A 13,684-nucleotide genomic window follows, 5' to 3' on the forward strand; every position below is an offset into this window, starting at 1 on the left:
TCTGGGGCCTGATGTCCTTGGAAATAAGGATGGGGGGAAAAGAAACAATGCCCAACATTGCAATGGTCAGCGTGTGTTAACTCCATTCTAATTTAGTTAATTAATCTTAACCCTGGGCTTCAATGAAGCCATCCAATTTTTCCACCTTAGCTCTCCTGTCCTGTGATTATAGCTATTCCCTGCCACTGCTACACATAGGTGCACACACATGCACATGACACCTTAATTTGGTTGGCTGGTGTTAGGGTAAAATAAAGTTATTAGAGTGGGCCCTAATCTAATATAACTGGTGTCTTTACAAGAAGAGGCGATTAGGATACAGGCAGGCACAGAGAAAAGACCATGTGAAGACACAGGAAGAAGGTGACCATCTACAAGCCAAGAAGGGAGACGTCAGAAGAAACCAGCTCTACTGACAACTGCATCTTGGACTTCCAGCCTCCAGAACATTGAGAAAACATATTTCTGTCGCTTAAGCCCAGTCTGTGGTACTTTGGTACAGCAGCCCTAGAAAACGAATACAATTGATTTGTCCTTCAATCTGCCTGGATGAGTTTACTTGCCCTGGAATATAAACTAAGTAAGGTCATTCCTGGTTCCTGGCTCTGAAGGGCAGGTAAATTAGATCAATGTGGCCTGGAGGGGACCAGGACCAGGATGACATTCTGAACTGCTCAAGGAACCTGGATCATCAGCTTCTTCCGTGTGTCAGCACTTGCTGGGCTGCTAGAAAGGTGATCAGGAGACTCAGCAGGGCTGGGAGCTGTGACTCAATTGGGTCCCTAAATTGAGCACCTCAAACCAAATGCAAGAGGACTGAAAAATGGATGCCAGGTCTGATTTTTGCTAATTGCCTATTTTAAGAGCTTATATTCACAACGACATGGTTGCAAAAACATTCTAATGAAATATTGGGCTAAAAGGGTTAGTGAGGTGATGCAGAGTCATAGCACGTCAAAAAATTTTGCTCAGTTCTAGAAGCCACATCTCAGCCAGGTAGTGAAAACTAAAGAACAATCAGCATGGCAAAGTGTTTGGAAAACATGGCATATAAGAAGAAGTTTTGGAAAATTAGAGTGTTTATTCTGAAAGTGGGATGTTTTAAAGAGAACAAGACTGCTGTCTTTAATACTCACACGGCTCTCTTGTGGTTGCAGAGTTAGACTATTTCTTTAATACCCCAGGGTAAAACCAACACCAAAGGAAGACATCACTGGGGAGGAGTTCAAGAAGTTTTAACAATAATATCCTGCAATCCTGAGGTTGAGTTAGTTTTGAAGTCATTTTCATCATTTAAGAATGATTAAAAACCATTCAGTCAATAAATACTTATCAAGCATTTACCATATGTAGAGTTCTGGGGTGACATACGTGGAGGATTTCTGTGGGGAGACTTGATTCTTTCCATATTCCACTGGTCATGGTAAGGTTGTCAGATAACAAAGCCTAGCTCAAACTATGTACAGCCACAGAGTGGGGGCATGTGACCCAGGCAGAACCAGTCATAGCACCTCACACCCAGGGAGCAGTGAATGGCCAAGAAGAGTGAATAATCCAAGCAGGTCCAATTCAGCCCTGAATTCATTTATAGATGAAGGGAGAGGCACATGCACTCATGCTCATACATGTGCCTTTTCCCAAAAGGTTTGCTAAACTGGGAAGATGCAGACCTGAAGCTTTGAGTAGCCATTTTCCTACCAAAAAGACCTGAGAAATAAGGGGAGAAAAAGGTAGTCTACAAATAGAGTTTGAGTTCCCAAATCTCACCAATGATTCTCCCCTCCTTTTGATTGGCAGGCACAAGGCTACCTTAAACTAAATTTCTCTTACTTTCAACCAGAAGAGTCTTGATTAGCACAAGTTGATACTTTTTCAATGAATAAGTTGTTTTGGAGGAAATCCAGTAGTATAATACATAGTCACTGCATCAAGAAGTTTACAAAATTGACTCAATAAATCCTATTAGATCGAACAGATGGCTGGATACATAAATGGGCAGCTAAAGTAGTAGACAATAGGTGCAATCAGAGTTCAGAGAAGAGAAAAGCCTCTATAAGTCATAGCTGTTAGGGATGGTTTCAGGAAAGAGGAAGAATTTGAAGAGCCCTAAGGATATATAGGATTTGAAGAGATCAATGGAGGTGAAGCTGGGAAAAGAAGAGGGATACCCACCACAGGTGGGGGCAATGGGTGTGTGCAAAGGCCCAGGAAGGGACATGGGACATTTGTGGATCAGAGAATAGACCTGGTTACTCCGGAGTTGAGGATTCACAAAGAAAGTAAATGGAAGACAGCATTGGACAGGTCAATTAGACCAGATACTTGAATTCCTCAAACACTAGATAAAGGTATTTGAACAGTATCAAACCACTGAAGATTCTTGAACAAAGAGTGCTGTAATAAAAGTGGGGTTTCAGGGTACAAAATTTGATAAAAGTGTCCATTTTGAATCTGGAAGCCAGTATGAGAACATAAAGAGTGCCCCACCCAAGGAGATGATTCTGAAACCCTCTGACTGTGATCATAAAGACCCAAGTGGACGGGGTCTACACATAGAGGAAACAAGGGGTTAAACCTGAGCTGTCTGTTTTTGCAATATCTCTTAGGACACATTTCCAGGACTCGCTGACACATAAAACCCCAAAGGACACAATGAGGTGGTTGTCATTTTAGCTCCTCCTGCCCAGGACCAGATTAAATTGTGCTCATTTGGTTGCTCTGTCATGCCACCAGCAAGGCAGAGCCCCGAATCAACTTGCACAGATTCCCAAACGAGTTAACATTTTTAATCAGAAAAGCTCCACAAAACATCCTGGCCCCATCATTGTGGATTACACACGCATTTTCTAAGCAAATACACAGTAACCTACCTTGAGAATATAGAAAGGAAACTTAAATATCATGTTGGAATTACTTTCTGAGAGTACAAGTGAATAACCATTATCAGCCAAAATCCAGAGAAAATACTATTTGGATATTGCTGCAGGGCTCAGGAGCTGATTCAGAAAGAAGTGTTTCTGCATTCAACCATTTAATAAGAAAATATTTGTTGAAGACTTACAGTGAATTACACTAAAATACAGCAAAAACATTTGTAGAGGACAATCCAGCTTCCAAAACCCATTCATATATTGCACCTGATTTTACCCCTTCCGTAATACATTTAGGTAGACAGAGCTGATGTGATGACCTCAAATTTTAGGTAAGGACAACTTGAGGCTCAGAGAAGAGACTTATCCGAAATCTCTCAATAGACAGTGTTGAACCCAGGTTTGGAATCCAACCGCTTTGACTCTTGAGTCCAGAGGACTTTACACTGCACCCATAGAATACAGAGGCAGGGGAGTCAGGGGTCACTGCAGCACTCTCTGCAAGGCCGGGACATACCCTATTATACAGAGAGAATGAAAAGGTAAAAGCTCTGCCACAAGCCAGTTGTGTGACCTGAGGTGAGCCACTTCCCCTCTCTGGTGTCATCTGGAAAACAAGACCAGAAGTCTAGTATAGAATACTCCAAGAATACCAGAACTGAAAACAGAACCCAGGAAACTCTGCACTCTAATCTACCAGAGGAGTGGGAGTGAGTGGGGCCAGGATTTCCACCCTAGAACCACAAGAGTGTTTGCTCTAAAATCCCCAAGAAGCCCCAAGGGAAATAACTTACCCTAAAGAAAGAGAGATTCTGGGAGTCGAGGAGAAGGGTAAGAGTTGAAGGAGATTTTCAGTATCACACAACGTCTGTCTCTGAGCCTCTTCCAACTCATGCCTGAGCTCTAACAAGGATACAGCAAATCATAAGAATGAGGAGGAGGATTGAATGAAAGCTGAAAGAGTTAGTCAAGCCTCTGTAAGACAGGGAGTATCAGTGTGTGACGTGGGCAAGCTGCTCACTATAAGCCTCCGTTTTCTCACTTGAAAATGGGATGGCTAAACTATGTACCTCACAGGATTGCTGTAAGGATTCAATGCAGGAATGCATAAAGCACTTGGCAAAAATGCCTGGCACATGGTAATACATAATTCTTATATTTATGGTATTGCTGTTATTAATGTGGCTTCCCTGCTTTGTAGCCTGGTGGCAAAGTGTGGAACAAGTGATTTCTGTTTGAGGTTTCCAGCAGACAGCTCTCGTTTTGGCCTTGCCGGAATACCTCTTTCTCATTCCAGAACCTCTCTTTCCTGGGGGAAACCCATTCTGGGGGCTGTACAGGACCAGCACAACCCCTTCAGTCACGAAGAAGGCAGATAACCAGGTCTGGCCCATCAGAGCTTCTCATTCACTTAGCCACACTGATGAGTTCTGGAAAGGGCAGGTGATCCCAGCAAAGCCCATCTAAATCCGCTCGTGAGAGTTGATATATGGATTCTGGGAGAAAGAGAGGTCTTTCTCCAGGACTGGGAACTGAAACTAGAATATGGGCTTGGAGCAGCTCCAAGAGCAAAGCTTTGTGAGAAAGAAAGCCAGGAGAGTTCATGCAGAGCCAAGAGGCGTGCTCAGTCCAAGGAGCCTCAAGGTCCAGCTGCCTATGAATGTGGCTCCCTGCTTGGACTTTCTAGTTAGGTGAGCCAATAATGCCCCTACTGTGTTGAGAGCAGCTAGCATTAGTTTCAGTCTCTTTCACTCGAGAGTCCTACTAATTCAGATGACTGCTGGCATAGTTGGAGCTCAGAATGGACCTGGCAGCCTGAGCACCAAGGAACCTCCACCTGGAACTGACAAGACACCTGGTGATCGAGGACTGAGGGGGATGCAACATCTCACCTGCATTTTGGCAGATCCCATAGCACATTACACCATAGCAAGCAAGAGAAGAAAAGCAGGAGATGGCAGAAGCCAGGTGTCATTTGAAAGGACTACCTGCCAAGAACAAAATTTAAAGTATACTGAGTTTTTCAATTGTATTTTTCCTATAAAATTCATCTTACTGTACCCTTTTTAATTTTCTTTACATGTTAGAAGAAATCATTTGATCTAGCCTTGGGACAGGATTTGGTGTTAACTCCAAAGGAAAGAATGAAAGCATGTGTTCTCCCTCCAACCCCAACTCCTGTGTGAAGGCTGGCTCCATGTCTGCAAAAACTAAGCCTCTTTTACCCTTGAGGAGGGAGAAATGTTTAATGTTGTTGAGATTTGGAGCTTTGTCTTTTGGGCCATTTATGTTCCTCTGTACTTCAGCAAGAACCATGTGTTAAATCAAGTTTAGCCTAAAGCTGCCTCCTTACATATTTTAAGCTTGGCCTCAAGGTTTTTCCATACATAGGGAACTGTAACCTAACTGGATATGTAAACAGACTATAACCTACTCTTGTGCCAATCAGCAAATGTCAACCAAAGGCAGCCAACTATTCAAACCACATTCAAATAAGGAAAATGCTAAGCAGTAACCAATCTGGCTATTTTTGTACCTCACTTCCATTTTCTCAACATCGCTTTCCTTTTTCTCTCCATAAATCTTTTTCCACCACATGGTTGCACTGGAGTCTCTCTGAGCCTACTGTGGCTCTAGAGGTTGCTCAATTCACAAGTCATTTTTTGCTCAATTAAACTCTGTTATATTTAATTTGTCTAAGATTTTTCTGTTAACACATGTGATAGAAAAGAAAGAAAGAGGGATATTGAAGGTTGAAAGAATTAAAAGGATTTGGGCTGGAACCAACTGGAGTAGGGAGAGACCAAATAAAATAGGTTTTCTGCCAAAATCCAGAGCCTTCACCCTTGTTCGAGAGTAAGTATCTTCCCCAGGAAGTCAGAATAAGCAAACAGTGAGACAAACCACTGAGAGCATACTTTGCAGTGCCCTAAAGCCAGCCTAAGACCAAGACCTGATTCTGGCCACTGAGGCCAGGGACACTCATCAGGTTCCTGTTGATGGGTGCATGGGAATATCACTGAGCCAGCATCCAGAAGCTCACCAATGGTCCAGGTCTATTATGAGATGCAGTCAAGCCTGGCCTGTGCCTCAGGTCATCAGAGGCCATATAATTTGACAACTATGGAGATACTTCCCATAGTTCATGACTATGACAACTATGGAGATACTTCCCATGAATTCATGACCATGCTGCTGTTATGCTCCAGCTGGGCCAAACCCTCTCAGTGGCGTCACACTTGGACTTCAGGGGCACCTTCCTTATGTTCACACCCATACAGTTATCCACTGCCCGAAAGCTCCTCCAAAGGTGGTGGGTCCTGAGAGGCTTCCAACTTCAGTAATACTCTGGGCCAAACCAGGCTCCCAATACACTTGGCCCTTTGGATTGAAACCAGTCACAAGTACTGACAACTCTTTTCTTCACAGTAATCCTGCCACTCATTCCTGCCACCACCACTAGTTCTCTAACTACCCTAGGCTCCTTTAGTAAAATGATTATTGATTTTTTTTTTAGACCAGGTCTAACTCTGTTGCCCAGGCTGGAGTGCAGTGGCATGATCTCAGCTCACTGCAGCCTCAAACTCCTGAGCTGAGGCGATTCTCCCACCTCAGCCTCCCAAGTAGCTGGGACTACAACCACCACACCTGGCCACCTTCTTAACTACTAATTCTGCATCCCAAGGAGTGAGACAACTTCTGCAGAGCCCCTCAGTCCAAGGACACCATTAGATCCCTCTTAGAAAGGAGGATGCTATGGAAAGGAGCTCCTGTAGCTGTGTCTTCAGGCCACACTGAATACCCAAGATGTCCAGAGAAGAGAGACTGGAGTGGACTAATAAGCATCAAATGATTATTAGTAAAGCATGGAAAAACACTCACAGGACACTCAAAGGGCAACGAGGAACCTATAGGCAGTCTGTGTGTTTATTGCAATTTCTCGTTGCCTAAAGCAGTAACCTCCAAAATTTTGTAATGCAAAACCAATTCAGTAAAAATTCTGAAAGCTCATTCCCTAATTATATATATATATGTACTTATTTATAGATTATACACATATATAATTGTTCTAATAATATCATATATATTATAAAACTCATTTTAAAAGTTATTTTTGAAAAATATAATAAAGAAGCCAATAACATTTCTACCAAATGTCTCGCTGAATTTATTGGCCAATATACATTTAGGTTAAGGTTTGACAGTAGCAACAGTGGATATAAATTCGTATTTTAAATAATCTTGATTTCTATTTTGGGAGCCAACTTTTTGTTGGATGATTCCATTCCCACTGTTTTTACCTCGTGTGGGGTTTGACGAAGACCTCGCACTAGGAATAGAGGGGTCTGGTCTGCCATTTGCCCATGCTCTGCCTGTTGTTTGTATTAGTGCTATCTTCAGTCTGCAGTTTCATTTCAGAATTCTTTCAGCTACTTGTCAATTTTGTGCAGGTTGAATGAGATATGACCAAATAAAATAATCTGTAGATCCATTTAGCCAGGCAAACGTACAGAAAAATACACTAGAAGCAGGCAAAGGATTGGAGTGGAGCCTCTATTTATCCTTCAGAATACTTTAAGTCCTTTATGACGCATGGCTGCCCACCATACGAACTAAATGAGGTGAAGGAACACTGTCACTCTGTAGATAAATACCAGGCAATGTTTCACTTGCTTTTTTAGCATACATAAATAAGTTTTACTATTTTCCCACAGTCTGGTGAGTCATTTGCCACAGCCCCACCCACTTTGGAGAGTCCATCACAGGAATCACTGCCTAGACGCTGGCAGTGGCTGTCACCTCCCAGCACCTCTCTCCTTCTCACCTGTACCACAGCTGCTAGGACCAAATATTTCTGTTACCTATGCGATAAAGTTCAGATTCTTTCACATGTACAGAAACTTTTGCACCAGACTGCTGTATCTTTCCAGCCTTATCCCTTTCACCTTTTCCCACATAAACTCTACAGCACCAGCAATCACTTCTCCAGTAGTCCAGATGCTTTTAGGTCTTTGCAATTGTTCTTTTCTCCACCAGGACTGTCTTCCTCTAACTTTGCCTTCCTAAAAATCTCCAACTCATTTTTCCACCCCCAAGTCACATTCTACCCACTCTGTTATCTTTGGAATCATGTCCACAAATTCAAGGTACAATGACAGTCACATTCTCTTTCCTTTTTCTAGTTAATTATTTTAATACTCACCTTCTGCTTGAGACTGCTCCATAACCTTGATTTTTTTCTAGCAAACCAAAGGGGCTTAATTCAACCCTGAAAGGGTCAATCCACTGCCAAGTCAAGTAGAGAGAATTGGAGTCTGGTCCTGCCTACTGTAGTTACCTCTCCTTGCCTTGTGTTGTCCTGGAAACCTTAGATACTTGTTCACTCCATACACATTTTACAGCCACTTGTCCCTGGTACACAACCCAATGAATTCATGACCATGCTGCTGTTATGCTCCAGCTGGGCCAAGCCCCCTCAGAGGCCCCACACTTGGACTCCAGGGGCACCTTCCTTATGTTCACACCCATACAATTATCCACTGCCCCAAAGCTCAAATCCTCCAAAGGTGGTGGGTCCTGAGAGGCTTCCAACTTCAGTAATACTCTGGGCCAAACTAGGCTCCCAATACACTTGGCTCTTTGGATTGAAACCAGTCACAAGTATGGACAACTCTTTTCTTCACAGTAATCCTGCCACTCATTCCTGCCACCACCACTAGTTTTCTAACTACCCTAGGCTCCTTTAGCAAACTGATTATCGATTTTTTTTTTTTAGACCAGGTCTAACTCTGTTGCCCAGGCTGGGGTGCAGTGGCATGATCTCAGCTCACTGCAGCCTCAAACTCCTGGACTCAAGCGATTCTCCGACCTCAGCCTCCCAAGAAGCTGGGACTACAGCCACCGTGCCTAGCCACTTTCTTAACTACCAATTCTGCATCCCAAGCAGTGAGACAACTTCTGCAGAGCCCCTCACAAAAACAAGAGTCTTGTTCCACCTTTGTCTCTGAACACCTTTAAGCTGGAGCAGGGCCCTTGTTTCAATCAGCTCGAACTGCTGTAACAAAGGACCACAGACTGGGTGGCTTAAGCAACAGAAATTTACTTTCTCACAGTGCTGGAGACTGGATGTCCAAGATCATGGTGCCAGAAAATTCAGTTTCCAGTGAGGCCTCTCTTCCTGGCTTGTGACAGCCACCTTCTTGCCATGTCCTCACATGGCCTCTTCTCTGTGTACATGGAGAGCAATCTCTGACGTCTCTTCCTCTTCATATAAGAACACCAGTCCTAGGCCCAGTGCAGTGGATCACACCTGTAACCCCAGCACTTTGGGAGGCCAAGGCAGGCGGATCACCTGAGGTCAGGAGTTCAAGACCAGCCAGGTCAACGTGGTGAAACCCTGTCTCTACTAAAATGAAAAAAATTAGCCAGGCGAGGTGGTAGGCACCTGTAATCCCAGCTACTCGAGAGGCTGAGGCAGGAGAATCGCTTGAACCCAAGAGGTGGAGTTTGCAGTGAGCCAAGATCATGCCACTGTACTCCAGCCTGGGCGACACAGAGAGACTCCGTCCCCAAAAAAAAAACACCAGTCCTGTCAGATTAGGGCCCTACCCTTATGACCTCATTTAACCTTAATTAGTTTCCTAAAGGCCCTACCTCTAGATCTATTTACTTTGGGGGTTAGGACTTCAACATAGGAATTTGTGTGGGGACACAAGTCAGTCCATAGCACCCTTCAGTATCTGTATTAAGTTCTGCCTGGATTGAAAGCAGCTGGCAGCTTATTGGACTGAAGAAAAAGAGAAATTAACCTTCAAAAGAACATCAATCCCCACCTCACATATATAAGGCTTTCCTGACCACCTCAACACACAGCCCACAAAGAATCAGATACTCCATCTTCTGTGTGGCCATACTACTTGCTTCATAGGTCACGTTATGGGTAGAACTGTGTCCGCCCAAAAATTCATATTTTGAAGCCTAACCCCAGTCCCTCAGAATGTGCCCATATTTGGAGATCACATCTTTACCAAGATGATTAACTGAAAATGAGGTCATTAGGTGGCCTCTAATCCAGTATGACTGGTGTCCTTAGAAGAAGAGGAAATGTGGACACAGATACACACAGAGAAAAGATGAGGTGAAAACACAGGGAAAAGATGACCCATCTACAGGCCAAGGAGAGAGAACTCAGAAGAAAACAGCCCTACCAATACCTTGATCTCAGATTTCTAGCCTCCAGAAATATAAGAAAAAATGTCTGAGGTTTAAGTCACCCACTCTGCGGTTACTTACCTCGCAACAACTTACCTTGTTACTGCAGCTCTGGCAAACTAGTACAGATCAATTTTCTCTATTTGGAAGTAAACTTCTGAACAACTAGGTTATATGCACCTTTGAAATTTCTAGGGTCTTGCACAGTGCCTGGCCTATTCTAAAGCCTCCTATATGTTTGTTGATGAAAAGAGGGAAGGATGGGCCGGAGGGGAAGGAGGGGTGATGGGGTCCTGAGTCCTGGAAATTGCCACCTGTGTTCTGAGTTTTTAAAGCTGTATTCTACTCATGCTGCAAGGAATCACCTGGCAATTTATGATTTTTTTCCTCTTCTCTGGCTTCTATCCATATTTACATAAATCATGAGTGAGTCAGAACATGTGGAGGGCTTACTGTGGGCAGAGAACTATGGTAAAAATACAAGGGACGGCTATAGCAGGGTCTAGCAGTGCCATCCAACAGAAATACAATGTGAGTCACATACGCAGCTTAAAATTTTCTAGTGGACACATTAAAACAGTTTAAAAAGAAGTAGGTGAAATTAGTTTTAATAATACTTTTTTATTTAACCCAATCTATCCAAAATATTATCAGTTCAACATGTAAGCAATATTTTTAAAATATGAGATATTTTACATTCCTTTTTTGTCTTCAAAATCCAGAATGTGTTTTATACCTACAACAAATTCTGCACTGTAACTCTGACTAGCCACATTTCAAGGGCTCACAGCCCACATGTGGGTTGTGGTCGCTGTATTGGCCAGCACTAGAGAGCCAGTGGTTAATGCCACAGACTTGGAATCAGACAGGCATAGGTTTGCATCTTGACCTGTCGCTGACTAACTCAATTTCTCTATGCCTCAGTTTCTGCAGCTCTGAAATGGAGCTAATACCACCACCACTTAGGGCTACTACGAGGATCAAACGAAATAATCTACCTAAAGCCCTCAGCAGACTGTCTGACACAGCAGCTTCATGACCACTGTGTGCCAGGCTCTCTGCTATGTAATCTACATGGTTAATATTGAAGAGATTGTACCAGTTATTATTTTTAATGGTTAGTGCTGAGGTGACAAGAGCTGAAGCAATTTCTCCATCAGATGGCAGATGAATAACCTCCCTCTAGCTTGGTTTTTCAACCTATAAAATGGAAATAATGGGTAAATCTGCCACTAAAAATAAAAAGGACCTTCCTATTTAAGTAGCATGATACCTCAAAATGTTAGCTTGAGATTCTTCGGCTTACAACACTAGACCACAGCCATAAAGACAAAAGTTACAGCCTTCTCTACTTTGCATGTATTTTCTGATTAGTTCACTTCAATACTCCCCTAGATGCAGGGATAATTCTGGGAGTTGAAATCCCTCAAGCTGACCTGAGTCCTATAGTGCTTTTTTAAGAAAGTGATCTTCTCCAAATTCATTCAGCCACTATTTCTGAATTATGGGTGCATAAAAAGAGATACACCTTTTTGTGTGAGGTCTCATAATTCACCCTCACCTAACACAGGTGATAAATGCAAGCAGGCAACTCCCTGTTAAAATATATGGAATAGATATATTACTGTATCTACTGTATATTTTCATTTTGGCATGCAATGAGCTCTCCTTCACCTTATGATAACAAATTACATAACCTCATCCATATCATAACATTAAATAACAGGATACAAATAAATCAATGTAATGATATTTTGTTCCTTGTAACTACTTTCAGCTTTGGATTTCAAAGCCCTTTACAAACACAAATTAATTAGCTCTTGTGCCACATGAGATTAGTTTTAATATACTGCTATAAATTGTAGTACAGGAATACCAGAAGATTATTCATATATACTCATTTCTTTATAAAGGTTCAAAGAACTAAAACCAGTTGTTCTCAACAGGAGGCAATCTAGTCCCCCAGAGGGCATTTGGCAATGTCTAGAGATATTCTTGATTGTCACAACTGGGCAGGGAGGGAGGTGCTACTGGTTCTACTGGGCAGAGACCAGGGATGCTGCTAAACATTCTATAATGACCAGGACAGCTCCTCACAAGAAAGAATTATCTGGTACAAAATGTCAATAACGCCAAGACTGAGAACCCCTAATCTAAAGAAACATATTCTTCTTATAGGGAGAGTAGGAGATTTCTTTGTTTCTTACTTTGCTAAAGATATTTCCTCAATTCATAGGTGAGGTGATTTCCACTGAGAACTAGCCCAACTAGATTTAAACATCAACTCATTAACTATGAAACAAAAATCTAAGACAAGAACTGACATTTGAGAAGACCAAGTTACTAGATAAAAATGTCTCATAGTCAACCAATCAGAGAATCAGCAAGGAAGGAACACCCCCCACACCTTCCCTCCAAAAAGAAATGACCCACTGGCTTCACACAGAGGATCACTTTTTCCAGATACCTATGCTACATTCCTAAACCACAATTCGCTATCTCAAAATGTTTGTCATTATTTATATGAGGAACAGACACAGGAGTGAGACATTGCTGATGTAGGGCAAACCATGCCATTGCACAAGTTCTACTGATGGCAGGACAGGAGACACCTTCAGGTTTCAAGGCTGAGCACTTTTTGAAGAAGAGTAAGGAGTGGTTGATATGGATGTGTGTGTTTGCGTGTGTGTAATTCTTTCTGATTTCTTCCCTTCTGTCTTTTCCTATGTGAAATATTGGTTCAGCATCTCGCTAGTGGATGTGAAAGTTGCTATGAATTTTCTTCTCGTGTAGTTGCAAATCACCTCCTCCACATTTTCCAACTTTCCTACTTGATTATATGGGGAAATAGATGATACATTCCTGAAGTAGACCATAAATAAAATACACAGTAGTCACAGGAGACTTTAGATATTTGGAAATGGAAACCTCATTCAAATAAAAACAGAACATATGACTCATTTAGCAATCTGTCCCCCAGAGAATAAAAGAAGCTGCTAAAGAAACTACTGTTCTGCACCTAATTCTTGCACATGGAAAGAAAGCTATTGGCAAAACAGAAGTGTGGTATTGTTCAGAAAAAAGTATTCTGTCATTTTAGAACCATAAAAGAAACTTTGGGCATCATCAGATATAAGCCCTAGCATTTTCAATTTCAGAAAGTCAAGAAAAGATGAGCATAATTCCATGATAAAAGATGGGTTTTTTTGGAGTCTGGTTTTTTCCAAGGCTGGAGTGTAGCAGCACAATCTTGGCTCACTGCAACCTCCACCTCCCAGGTTCAAGCAATCCTCCTACCTCAGCCTCCCAAGTAGCTGAGACCACAGGTGCATGCCACCATGCCCAGCTAACTTTTTTGTATTTTTGGTAGAAATGGGGTTTCACCATGCTTCCCAGACTTGTCTTGAACTCCTGAGCTCAAGCTATCTGCCCATCTCAGCTTCCCAAAGTGCTGGGATTACAGGCATGAGCCACCACGCCTGACTCCATGATAAAAAGATTTTGAAGAAGATATGGCTCACAAAGACTGGAGAGTTCTCAGAAATGCTATTCTGACTTCATAATTAGTAAATTATCTTAATGAATAAGGAAGGATAAAAACA

This window comes from Macaca thibetana, chromosome 18 (genome assembly GCF_024542745.1).
Source record: "Macaca thibetana thibetana isolate TM-01 chromosome 18, ASM2454274v1, whole genome shotgun sequence".
NCBI classification, from domain to species: Eukaryota; Metazoa; Chordata; class Mammalia; order Primates; family Cercopithecidae; genus Macaca; species Macaca thibetana.